Source organism: Myotis daubentonii, chromosome 11 (genome assembly GCF_963259705.1).
Source record: "Myotis daubentonii chromosome 11, mMyoDau2.1, whole genome shotgun sequence".
NCBI lineage: Eukaryota > Metazoa > Chordata > Mammalia > Chiroptera > Vespertilionidae > Myotis > Myotis daubentonii.
In genome coordinates, this window is record NC_081850.1 from 23,404,132 (window position 1) to 23,417,468 (window position 13,337).

Consider the following 13,337-nt stretch of genomic DNA (forward strand, 5'->3'; position numbering starts at 1 on the left):
CAAGCGAGGGAGGGAAGTTCCCTGGTGCCTCCCTCCCAGACACGTCTTGCTTTTCAAAAGCCTGCACCAAACCCTTTACACAAAGCCAGAGTTAGTGTGATATTATCATCCACGCAGCACGAAAGGATCACTGACAAATACTTGGATTTTAAGCAGATGACGGTTAAGAAATTGATATTGTTTCACTCATTTTAAAAAAATATAACTGCTTTCTTTAAGAAGAAAAAAACCTGTTTTGTTTGTAAGAGTTCATGAGAATGAAATATTTTATTGAATTAATTTAGGTTTTTAAAAGTATTGATAGTGAAGGAAAGAGAACAATTTGCTAGGCTTATGAACAACCATAAGTTTATAAATCCATCTGCAGAAGATTGTGCACAGAGCCAGGGTTTTGTAGCAGATCGCTAGCGAGCAGTTTGATCACAGAATTCTAGAAAGGATAAATGCATTTGAATAAGGTGTATTTTGACATATCCTGTAGAGGGACCCTGATTACTGCTGATACGGTAAGCTGGGGTTTACATGCAAACAACATAAACCCAAGAAGCAACTCTGTATGTGCAGTCTCCCATTCTTGCAAGTTAAGTTCATTTCCTCTCAGAGATACTCCGTGTCATTGCAGTGTGCTTTGAGAGGTGTGCTTCTGAGGCACATCCCTGCCTGGGTGGCTCTGTTTGTGGTTGGCACACAGTGTGTTTTCACTGACCTTAGGACCAAATAACTTGTGCCACGCTTTAAAAATTAGATGTTACCTTCAGGGTTTTGAGTGAGTTAGTGGAGGTCAGGGTGTGTGTGTGTGTGTGTGTGTGTGTGTGTGTGTGTGTTGAAAGGGAAAATTGGTTTAGGTCTCCCTCTAGCTAGAAAAGAGTTAATAAAACCAGATAGAGATAATGATCAATTGATAAATGGCTATTGAACCACATAGATGGTGTTAGATTGCTTCTTTGGCACTAGCCCATTTTCAAGTAGATTTGAATCTAAAGAGACATTAAGTTGTGGAAAACATTTTAGCTTAAAAACACACGAATAAAAGTAAATTATATAAATGATGGAATAGAATTAGGAAAATAATTTGAAATCTCTCAGAGAGACTTGTACAGCTAAGCTATTCTGACGTATTTGACCCAGCCATTTGATTTTGTGGGTATTTAAAGGTCTATTTTGTGTGTGCATGTGTGTATGTATGTGTCATAGTGAGCTTCAGTGACTATATGAACATGGTAGAAATATAGGGAAGTAATTGATGCATAATGATGTTATATAAAACTATAATATTAATTATACTATTTACTAAACAGTAGTACAACAAAGGGAGAAATGAACAATTTAAAAAGTGTTGTGATTTAACTATATTTTGTTTCATTTTTTGGTTTTGATACAGTGAGCGACTCCCCCCTCTTTTTCTCTTCTGGTTACTATATGTTTACCTCCTGTGCATTTTTGGAAAACATGTAAGAGAGGGTATGAATTTACATGTGTGGTGTTTTTTTCTCCTTCAGGATGACATTTTAGTTTGTATAAATATTGTGTAAACTTAAATTCAACAATGTGTAAATCTAAAAAATATATGTGCTGTGCATGTTTTACCATGTTTATTTTCCTTAACTATAGTTCATCAGCAATGCTGATTTAGAGTGTGTGTGTATGTATGTGTGTGTGTGTGTGTGCAAGAAAGACACTTTTTAAAAACTGATATCTCTTGAATTCAACAGTTTCAAAGGAATGTTAGTTTCAATATAAAAAAACATTAGCCAGCTATTGTCTTACTACAAGTAAAAGTTTGTCCAGTTTAATCAAGTATGCAAAATCCTGTATATCTTATTGCTGACAGTAAAAAAGATTTTTCTATTATGATTGTAATTTTTAAGAAAAAAATAACGGTTATAGCTTTTGACATAAAATTTATTGGGTATGTTTTTTATTTCAAAGTTTTCTGTAATAACATAAAAACTTTAAGATTTACCTGATTATTTCATTAAATATTAGAGGAGACTAGTTGTTAATAAAATTGAGTTAAAGAGAATTCACCATCAGTATTATTTAACTACAGCACAAGTTGTAGTAGAAAAAGTGTCATGCATACTGAAATTTAATAATCTAGGTTTGTCTTTTACAGGTAAATTAGGAGGTAGAGATGTAAACATCTTTGTCTTTTGTTTTGTGTGAGTAAAGTTGAATCTGCTTATAAATCTTTCAGTCTGTCTAATACTGACAAAAGGATAGCACAATGTGAAGCCAATTTAGATTTGGTGGAATTAAGGATGTTCTCCTAAAGTTCGAGATATAACAATTTGAGTGCATTTTTCTGCCTCTCCACAGTTTTCTCCCATATTCCATTATGATTTTTTCAAAAGGCATAATTTTTTTCCATACAGACAAATATTTGATAACCTTAAAGGGCATGACTCTTGACTTAGTAAAGGGAGTTCTTACTTGGGTTACTTTGATCAGTGACAGGCCGAGAATGACCAGAAACACTTTACTCATCGTCTCTGTTAATCTCCTGGAGTCCAGAACGTTATTTTGCCTATTTTAACCTCATGAAGTTTTTGTTAAAAGCAGAAAATAAGGCCTGCTTTTGGAAGTGTTGGGTTTTTGTTTTTTTTTAAATCAGGTTTTAAAAGGTGGTTTTTCTAAAATGTTTTGTATTTGAGAGACTAGCATATAAATTTTTTTGTAGGTACCTCAAGGGATGCAAATCTAATGTATTTTTGAAATCTTTTCAGAAATGAAACAGGTAAATGGCTATAGCCCACATTTTACCCGTTTACATTACTAGAGGCATTTTCCTTTAATTATTGGTGAGGTATATTTAACCTTTGCAAATAAAATGTAGATTCCTTAATAAGGTCTCTTTTCAGACATGAGTGAAATACTAAGTTAGAATTATAAATGACTGTGTGCATCATTATGTAGTAATTTAGGATTCACCCAATGATGTAACACAATTAACAACATAATTTCATTGTGAAACTGTGTCTTATTAAAGAACACTGTCTGACATTCTCTTACAGTTGCTTTATTTAACTTCATGCAAATATTATTAATAGTGACATTTTTTTCTATTGTGCACTAGATTCTCTCATTAGCATGATGTGTTAGTTATCACCAGAGAAATTATTTCCTAGATAGGTGAGGGGCAAACCAAGAAAGCTAAAAATTAAATCAACGATTTACACTAATGCCAGAGCATCTGCTCACCAGAGATAGGAGAGAGTAAAGCAAACTTTCTTACTGATATAAAATCTAGCACATTTCAGAGAAATGATAAATAAAATGTATTGTAGGAAGTATATAATATCATTCCTGTTCCTGGAATGAATTTTAAAGAACGTTTGATATGAAATTTTCTCCCAGTAGTCTCTTAGTTCTTTCTATTCATTTAGGCAAACAGAGTTTCATTTTGTTGAAACTATAGTTTAAATTGGAAATAGTGGTTTTGTCTGACTTCTTACCCTATCCCCTAAATAATTTGAGTGTTTATTCACTAACAGTTTAAAAGGCACATGTATCATTTCCCCCCAGAAGTCAAGGTGTTTAATTGTTTACTGTGGTTTGATTCTTTTTGGTAGTTCATACAATATATTCTTATTCTGAACTCCATCCCACTCGTGCAGACATCTCTTTTAACATAGGATGTATATTCCTCTTTCATCAGAGCCCTGAGTAAAGCAGCTGCTAGTTAATGGTCTTTGAAAATGACTTTCGCTGCCAGGCATCAGCCATCCCTAGGTTTCTGCACTTTTTCCTCCTCCCTTCTTACTCCTCTTCTTACAGTTGGGGTGTTTTAGTGATCATTTCTTATTTTTTTAAAAAGGATTAAATTGACCAAACTTACAGTCGTGATGCTGAAATAAATATTTATATTATATTAGGAGGCATGTAATTTCTGCCTGTTGAATTACTAGGCTGCTCTCCTACCTCCTATTTAGTTCCCCTCTCTAATTTGAGTGATATTAGGTTTTATTTTGAAGTTTCAACTGTAGACATATATTCAAATATAATTCTTAACATACACTCTAATAATGTAACATGAAAATAGGAATATTTGGGTAATTGTTACAATACAAATTGTAGCATAGAGACAGGTGCTTGTGGAAGTCTGTGTATAGCATGCAGACTTTACTTAACAGATACTGCCTAATTTGTAATGCATTGGGGAAGTAGCAATGGATCAGCAGTAGGTCATATAGGTGGTATTTAGATACATGTTACTGCAAGTAAAACATGAACATATTCTCAGATGTGTATGATGTATACCTTAAAACCTGTCCACAAATTTCAAGTTTATTTTCAACATGGTATGCTAAGGGAATTTGAACATAGTAGGTGATCATTTTGAAATTATTTTTCTCATTTTCTGTCATCTGCAAACTGGTACTGTGTGTCTGTATAATTTGTAAAGCCTTTTGCTAAGGTGAGTCAGGTAACCACAGTTGAAAAACAAATCCCTAAAGGTGCAAATATCTTATCTATAATTGCAGTTATTTTTTTTAAATAATTATATTTATGAGTGTAAGTTAACATTCACTGATAAATCCAATTATTCATGCATGCCTTTATGGAAATCTGATTAATGTAGTGACAGGACAGATTTGGGCTACCACAGCAGCACATACTCCCACTCCTATGTCAGGGTTAAGAGCTGCGGCAAATCCTCCCTAACTAATTAGATGCTGAGTAAGGCATCTCTGAGAAGTTGGGGCAAAAGTGAATGGGTCACAGCCAACGCAGGATTGCAAGGACTCCAGTGATAGTGAAAGCATTTGAGTTTGCCAGGTCGTTGTGACACACGGAACTGATTCCAAAGGAACAGACCGTTACAGATAGTGAGCTGGCGTAATCCACTTCAATGAAAAACAAAAATTCTAGTGCTGCTCCCTTCCCACCTTATATGCATGACACACACTCACTTAAATGAAGTTACATTGGGCCGCCACTCTTATCAGTCTGCAAAGCTTTAGAGAGGCTTTGCCTTGTAAACATGAATAGCTAATGATGACTCTATAGCTGAAAAGAGGTCTTTTCTCAACTTGGGACTCTTGAGTAGAATGTATATAGCAAAAGGAATGACAGAAGAAACTGTAATTTGCTTTTAGCTCATGCCCATAATTTGAATCATAGTGTTTGAATTGATCTAGGAATTAACTCATTGCCCCCCCCCCCCCCCGAGACACACAGAATATTGTCAGGGAACTTTGTGGTAGTAGGGAGAAAAGAGTGAATCATGGGATGACTTTTTCAGTGAGAGACATTTTTTCTGAAACCCCTTGCTTGTTATTGTCCAAAGAACATGGAATATAATGGTTCCAAGATTTCCTTTCTCGTGAGGTTTGGAGCCTGGTTTGCTATATGCGTAGGATGAATTCTTCACCACGTGAAAACCCTCTCCTATATTTCATGGTATGTTTTTGCCACTACATAACCACCCTTCTCTAGGCCCTGGCCAGAAGATTGTGTGAGGATTGTAGAAAATGATTGATGTCACCCCTGTCTGCCAAAGCTGATGCCATTTTTATTTCCCGAAAAGCAGCTGGCTTCCACATTTTGCTTGGTGATCCTCATCTACTGAAGGACTGCAGAGGAGGAGAGGGGGAGTTCAAAGTCCCTTTCAGGGAACTTTGACATCTATTTTTAAGCATTAGAGAAATAAAGGAAAGGAGCCATAATTCAGGATTAACACTCTATCTCCTGGCACACAAGCAAAGCATTGTGTAAAAGAGGGAATATTTTTCCTGTAAGATAAACTAGTAAACAGGTGAGAAAAATAATATGAAGAAACATTCTGAGCAACACAAGCGCTAAGTTTTATTATGTGCCTATGACATCCCCAGAATGATACCTGGGGCTGTGATATCCAAGGTGCCCACATCTCACCGAGCATGACCTGTGCTGTCTTCTCCTTTCCCAGGTTTAAAAGAAAGTTTAGAGAACAGGAAAAATAACAGTATTGATTCTTTTCTAATTTGTACATTCCTTGTAGGAAGTCTAGCAAATTTCATGGTATACATTAAACCCTAAGGTGAAAAATTTATGACTGGCGTTCATTTGGGTGAGAACAGTGTGCAGTGCCCTTCTGTTTAAACACTCTGTGAAGCATTTCCCGCTGCGGAGTCAGAGATCAGGAGAAGAGAGGGAGCCCTGTATCATTTCTTCATTCACAGAGCCTTCCTTCATGGAAATGCTTGTGGAAAAACAATGCATTACTCAAGCCAGCTAGCTTAGAAATCAGATTCTTAGCTTATTAATCATCATTCCAATTAACAAAAAAGGAATTGATCCTTTAACAACAAAATAATATCCTTTTGTTTTTCTTTAATTAGCCCATCAGTTTTTCATTTCTCGCTGTTAAGAAAATGAAAATTATCTTGAACAGTAGGAAGTTACTCATTGAAACAGATTCTCTTGAGCATATCTGACATCTTATTTACTCAATACTTTTGGACTGCAGTATGATTTTGCTACTGTCTTAAGATTTGTGTGTTGTTGAGGGGGGAGATATGATTTAAATCTCACTTCTCTTTGGTTGGCAGCAATTTACTTAATGACCCAAATACATGGTTAGTCTGTTCTTTCTCCCTTTTCCTGTGCCCCTAGACCTGATTTCTTTCTTTCTTTCTTTTCCATTCAGCTCATCTCTCTTTTTCTGAATTTCTCCTTACTTTCACTGGCTCTTTTTGCCCTAATACAAAGGAATTGAAAGGCACCTGAAATGTAAGAGTTATTGAATACGGCATCTTTTGCCAGTCTGTCATTTGGCAGAGTTACAGGAAAGAGGTGCCATCCTCTGATGTGGTCCTCCATGTGTAACTGCTGACAGGAGGACTGTCCCAAGTTTGCTATGTAAGGGTTCTTTAAGTAAGGGCGTGATAAAAACGTGTAACCAGGGGCCCAGGCTTATCATTCAAAGGCGCTGAAAGGCAGCTCAATTTGATCCTTCGCCTGAGTCAGAGAGTACTTAACTGAAAAGAGATTTTGCTTTTCTGTTTCTCTTCTCTCTCTCTCTCTTTTAAAAGTAATTCTTGGATTTATCATTTTGTACAGTTAAACTTCCATCTATACAAGAGAGAGCATTTCCTCAGAAGAAGGGAATCCTGTAAAGTTTCTCTTCAATAGGTTGAAGGTATGAGTCTTTGAGACAAGCTGCAGTTATTTAATGAGTTAACTGAAACATGTAAAAAAGGAATCGAAATGATGGCAGGGAGAATATTAATGGGTGGCATTATGAAATTGAAATTTAAATCATGTAGTATACATAACACAATGCATGTTCACTACTGTTTTGTATTTAATAAATTTTAACTCATTGTCTTACACGGCAGAGAGATTGTTAAAGTTGACAAGATTAAAAATGTCATGCTATATGGGAAAGACATAGCTTTTCGTATTGTACCTGCTGTGCTTTTGTGTGACTGTCATGAATTTTTCAACTTTATTAAGGTGTCTTTTAGTGGCTATTTGTTCTCTAGACAGTTCTCTAGGACTCATATTTGATCAGAGTGCCTGAACTGGGTGGGGGGTTTTGGAAATAAAAATTTCCCGGATAATGAATATTTTACATGCCAAAAATAATTACTTTCAGTTGGCTCAATATAATAGCAAAACTAATATTAAAATGAGAACCTTCATTGGCAGGTTTTAAGTATTTCTTTTCTTCCATTACATTTTAAGCAAGAGAGATTTCATTGACTTAAATCATTAGGATGGCTATTTGGGGCACCTAATCAGGCATAAGTAAAGAAAGCTGCCCACCACTGTGCCCTCTGCCAGTGCCAGAGAGCAGTGGACATGGTGGGAGGCCATTGACAAGATATGGGAGAATAATTATACACTTAACATATTCACGAAAAGTGTCCCTTTAGTGAGAATGCAAATATTCTGTTCATTAATCTCATGTCAGAACTGAACTCCAGAGTCAGCTAGGTTATCTGCTGCTTTATCTAATGTCACTTTTCTTTTATTCTTTCTTTTTTAGGTATAAGTATTATTAGACTACCAGAAAGAACCCAAACCAGAGCCAGGCTCTAGACTTTGTGGGAAGACTTTTACTCTCTTGCTATTGAAAATAGTAAAAATCAGACATTGTCATGTGATACCCTTATATGTGGAGCCCAGATATGCAGAAAGTCTACACATATTCCTTGGTTGGTTGTGGGAATTAAGTGATTTTTTTCTAGGTTTGTTGAGCAATTGTTAATGGCTGCCTCAAATGCAGTGAGTGTGTGGATTGGCTCACCCTACAAAGGAATTCTATATTTTAGGAATCTCATTTGAATGATTCCTTATACTTTGTAACCGATTTCCTCTTGGAGCATAGCTTTTTGGCGGGGCTCAGTGTCATTCATTGGGAAATAGAGAGGTTGATTCTTTTTTTTTTTTTTTAAATATATTTTATTGATTTTTTACAGAGTGGAAGAGGGATAGAGTTAGAAACATCGATGAGAGAGAAACATCGATCAGCTGCCTCCTGCACACTCCCCACTGGGGATGTGCCCGCAACCAAGGTACATGCCCTTGACCGGAATCGAACCCAGGACCCTTGAGTCCGCAGGCCGATGCTCTATCCACTGAGCCAAACCGGTTAGGGCGAGAGGTTGATTCTTATGTTGTAAATTATTGTCATTTTTCAGCCAGTGAGAAACTATACTTCTTTTCAAATAAGTTAAAAACGAATCCAGGGGAGAGATACCTTTGACTCAAACTTCAAATGTCTCATCATTTCCCTTCCCAGCTATTTTTCTTGCCATTGTTTTGTTTCCTAGGACAACTTTGGAACACAGTTATGGGACTGAATAAATCTTAAAATATATCACCAACTCTGTAATCTACTAAACAGAGTTTATTGTGGAAAAGAACGTTTCCAGTTTTGCTTTATTTTTGACGTTTATTTTAAATGAAGTAGGAAGGATAGAAAGAGAACTCCAGCATCTGGGAGAACTTGTTTCAGTAGCCAGACTGGAAGCCCAAAAACCCTGGCTTGGTCCCGGTGAGATGTGTTACGGGGATAAAGGCCTTAGGCGTCTAATGAACCCCGCCTGCCTGCCAGCTTGGTTTTTCGTACACCATTGTTGTTCAAATAAGAAAAAGAGTGTTCACAACCTGTGGTGAGATTAGAGTAATGGAAATGAAGTGTTAATCTGTTGATAGCAAGCCCATCTCATATCCTGCATCCTGGGCCACATGCATGCGTATATAATATATTCCAGGTTTTCTCATGACTAGAGAAGTTTTGGATGTTCATTATATTAAAAACGCCCTTTAGGTAAAAAGTGATAAGTTAGTTATTTTAACTTGTACAAATAGTTATTTTAAATGATTTCTTAATAAATGGACTGCTGCCTGCCTTTTGAATATTCTGATAACCTGTTTTTCCATATGTGCCAGTATTCCTGTACTTTTGGTCTCATTTTATTTTTTACAAATGCAGAGTGCTGAAATGAGCCTTAACATAAGCCTAGCTTGAGATACCCTTTTCTAGACATTGGAGATTAATAGAAATAAGGAAGGAGTTAAGTGAGCCCAATTCTTTAATCCCCAAAGAACACAGGTTAAATGTTATGAAGCATTCATTACCTCACTCTTCATTTTTCCACTTAAAACTATAAAGTGCAAATAAACATAACAGCTCAGGAGTCTTCTAGAACTACCTCCCAGTCAGCTGCCATGATGTGAACCTCACCAGACCAGCTTAAAGCTTCGGTCATCTTGGGTGGGAATTAATTGTGAGTATGTGGGTTCTTTTTTATTTCCCATAAAATTCCCTTCATAAAGTATTACAATGGATAGATCAACATGAGTATAATGAATTACACCTTTGCAAGAATTCATGTCTTATTTTTTTTTTTTTACCATTTTACTCATTAATTATTTGAGGTCCTCATTTTTTTCCTAAAGCTACACAATTAAAGAAGAAAGAGAATAAGTTTAGTCTTAAATTGTACCAAGTTGTTTAAAGAAAGTGATTTGAACATGCCATCCCTAAGGATCATGTCTTCAGGGAAACACCTTAGAGATGGAAGTATGAAAGGGGTGGGAGAGGTAAATTAATAATGGAGTTCCAGGTGTCTGCTTCTGATTGCTCAAATTTCAAACATAATGGATATTAAGGAAAAATGCTTCCCATAAGGAATATATCATATATCGTCATTCAGATATCAGGCCCTGAACTGTATTTATGGAGCTCATACTTATGGCATTTTCTCCTTTCCTATTCAACTGGGAGTCATGGAATGAAGCAAGATTGTAATGACTTTTTGAACTGCTACTTAAAGTTGTTCAAGTTTTTTAAGAATCAAGAGAATTTGGGGATTGAAGTCTGATTTTGAAGTACATTTGGCATATGTTCAAGGGTTTCTTTCTTAAGGTAGAAATGGGAGAAAAATGCTTCTCTCTTAGGAAGGAAACACCTAATTAAAAAATAATCTTTCAAGAGTGTGGGCCAATGATGAAACATAATTTCAAAACACTATACTAAAGTTGATTTAAATTTTACTCTTTTTGATAAGTTGGAATATGTCTGATCATAGCTTATTTAGCACACCTCTATACTGCATAGTACATCCGAGATTGCCTGTCAGTATACTTGGATGAAGCAGAAAAGGTTCTTTCTTTCCTGTGCTAAAATAGGGTGCTTTTAATTTGTTTATAAAATCTGCTAATAGGTAGAAATACTGTGTTGTTGCAGTTGATTAAAAATAGTGAAATTTAAAAGATTTTTTCCTCTTGCATTTGCTTTTAGTTAAGAAAAAAAGCAAGTAGTTCAGGGTGACTTTGTCATAGACATCTGCTTTTAGGTAATAATCATTTTTAAGGAAATATGCCGTGACTTTTGAGGTCATTTGAACCTGCAATAATGTCTATTTAATATAAGTATAAACGTCAGATTGTGGTGTACATGTGGAGCCAGTAAAGATGAGTATTTGCTATGATAATATTCATGCATCCTCAATGTTGACTTTTAAAATTTACCTTGAAGATGTATTCTATTTTCATATTAGGGTCAGTTTTCACTTAAGTACATGATCTTTCTAGAAGGGAAGTGCGGAAGTGTTAACATGTGAACGAACAAGTGTAGATCTGAGTTAAGTCTGACATGAGCATCTTTTCTGGGCTGCAGAGAAGACTGTGGTTGATTTAAACCCAGTGCAAATAAATGTTGGTTAAAACACTGTGTAAGACGAGGCCATCAGTCCTGGATTTGCTCTTAAAAAATGTTTAATTATGGAAACGAGTTTCTTTTGCTTTGCACGTATGTTTTATTGAACAACTATAATGTTAAATAAAATCGCTACCCCCTGCCTTACATTGTGTAAGCCCATGAAATATGTACTTTTAAATCTCTGTTCCTAGATATCTCCTCTTTTTCTTCCACAAACTGCAAACTCTCTGTGGAGTAGTATGACATTTTAAAGATTAGGAGTTTCCTAAAAGGGCCATGTGGAGAGTAAGGTACGTTAAAGTAGTGGAATTCCGTCTGGTGGGGACTGTGGTGGACCAGAACTCTTGTGTCAACCACAGTGAGGTAGCAGCTCCTTAGTTCCAGCCAATTGTTGGCAGGTGGGAATGCAGGCCCAGTGTTTGGAGATTCTCCTTTCCTTTTCTAAACGGGAAGCCAGAAATCCAGATTTTCATGTGAAATATCCTGATTTTTTAATCTTGGCAACCTTTTCAAATATTTTTTAAAGTGTGTGGTCCAAACAAAACTCATCTGCAGGCTTTATTCAGCCTACTGGCGGCCAGATAGAAACCTCTGTTTTAGATAATATTTTAATGGATGAAGATAATAGTTTCATTGCATGTGATCATTCATCTTGGGAATTCCCCACTGGGATGAACCGAATTCTTCCTTTTTTCCCTACACAATTAAAAATAAAGTTTAGTAAATATATTTCTGGTGCTGCTAGTTTTGATGTATAGCTTTTCTCCTTATGATCCACATATAAAAAAAATAAAATGTGAGCAAAACAGAAAATGGTCAAAGGATTTTAATAAAAGGTTAGAAAAGTAAGAATTTTAGAATTATAGGGGAAGAAAGGGAGATTTCTAAATTCTGAAAATAATGCCATGATTTATGTCAGTCATTGATGTAGATGAAAAGCTGTATTCAACTACGAAAAACTTTTCATCTCACCTTTAAGCAGTGGATTTTTGTCCCTGAATCTTTGTGGGATTGCTGTAACTTATGATGTCATGAGGAGGAGATAGATCACAAGGGGAAAACTTCCCCATGCTAATTTGTGCAAGGCCAATATTTTATACAGGCTTCAAGAAAACATCATTTACATTGTATAAGATGAGATTTTTTCAATGTTTATCTAACTTTTTTGAAGGGGTTCTTTAAAAGAAATAATCTATTTATAATTGAAATTCTCCAGGCAAATCAGATATCAACATTTTCAACAGAACAGGTAATTAATTGGTTTGAATTTCAAATGGAAGGTCACCCTGTTATTGATTTTCGTGGGAACAGGAAACAACATCTTGTTAAAATGATCTGCAAATGGGGTCTAGGTGTGCTGAGGTTCTGTCCAGGGTCTTGAGCAGCATCGCTGGGTAGTATCAGACACCAATCAGAAGGGAGTCATCTCTCATGTAAACATAGCAACCTGTTGGTTTGCTTCCAGAACGGCAGAGAAGAGTTGAACTGGAGAAAAGATCAGAGATTAACAGTTTGTTTTATAGTAAATCAGGTGACTGGTACGGCTTGTTACGAAGCATCTGTCAGTTTGTCAGAATGACATTGGTATGCCATGTTCTAGAAGTTCAGTGTCAACGAAGCTATGACTTACCACTTTCAGAAACCTTTCAACTGGGACTTAGATAAACTATGTTTGATACAGGGGAGGGAAGCACTCAAACCAAGAAGGTGGTGAAGAATGGAGGATAAAAGAATATACCTTTTAGGTGCTGTTAATTCTTATAAAATAACATTTATGCCTGGTATTTGATGCATCGTTTTATTGTTCCATGTGCCAGGCTATTTTAAAGCAGTCGTTTCTCTCTATGCTGTGTTTATACTTAAAAAAAAAAACAAAGGTGTAATGTGAAGGTAATATGAACTAAGTGGGTGGCGAACGTTATGCCTCTCTAAACCAGAATAAGTATTTTAATTTTAGCTGTGCTAAACAAGTTGGAAACTTAATGCAGCGTCTTCTTACGGTTCAAAGTAAAATTCTTGAAAAGGGCAAGCCTTCCATTCTAAATACCCTGGAGCTCTTAATGCAGATATTTCCAGGTTGACATAGTTTTGTGTAGGCATGACAGTGGCACCCACCATCTACATTAAGCCCTAACATTCCACAGAACCATTTCAAGTTTATTATGAGCTTCAAAGCCTG

At 36.0% G+C, this 13,337-nt stretch overlaps 1 protein-coding gene across 16 annotated transcripts in view; it reads left to right on the plus strand.

Moving 5' to 3' along the window:
* The window catches only part of BNC2 (basonuclin zinc finger protein 2), a 439,130-nt gene that overhangs the window by 137,168 nt on the left and 288,625 nt on the right, over positions 1 to 13,337 (plus strand). The window lies entirely within an intron of this gene.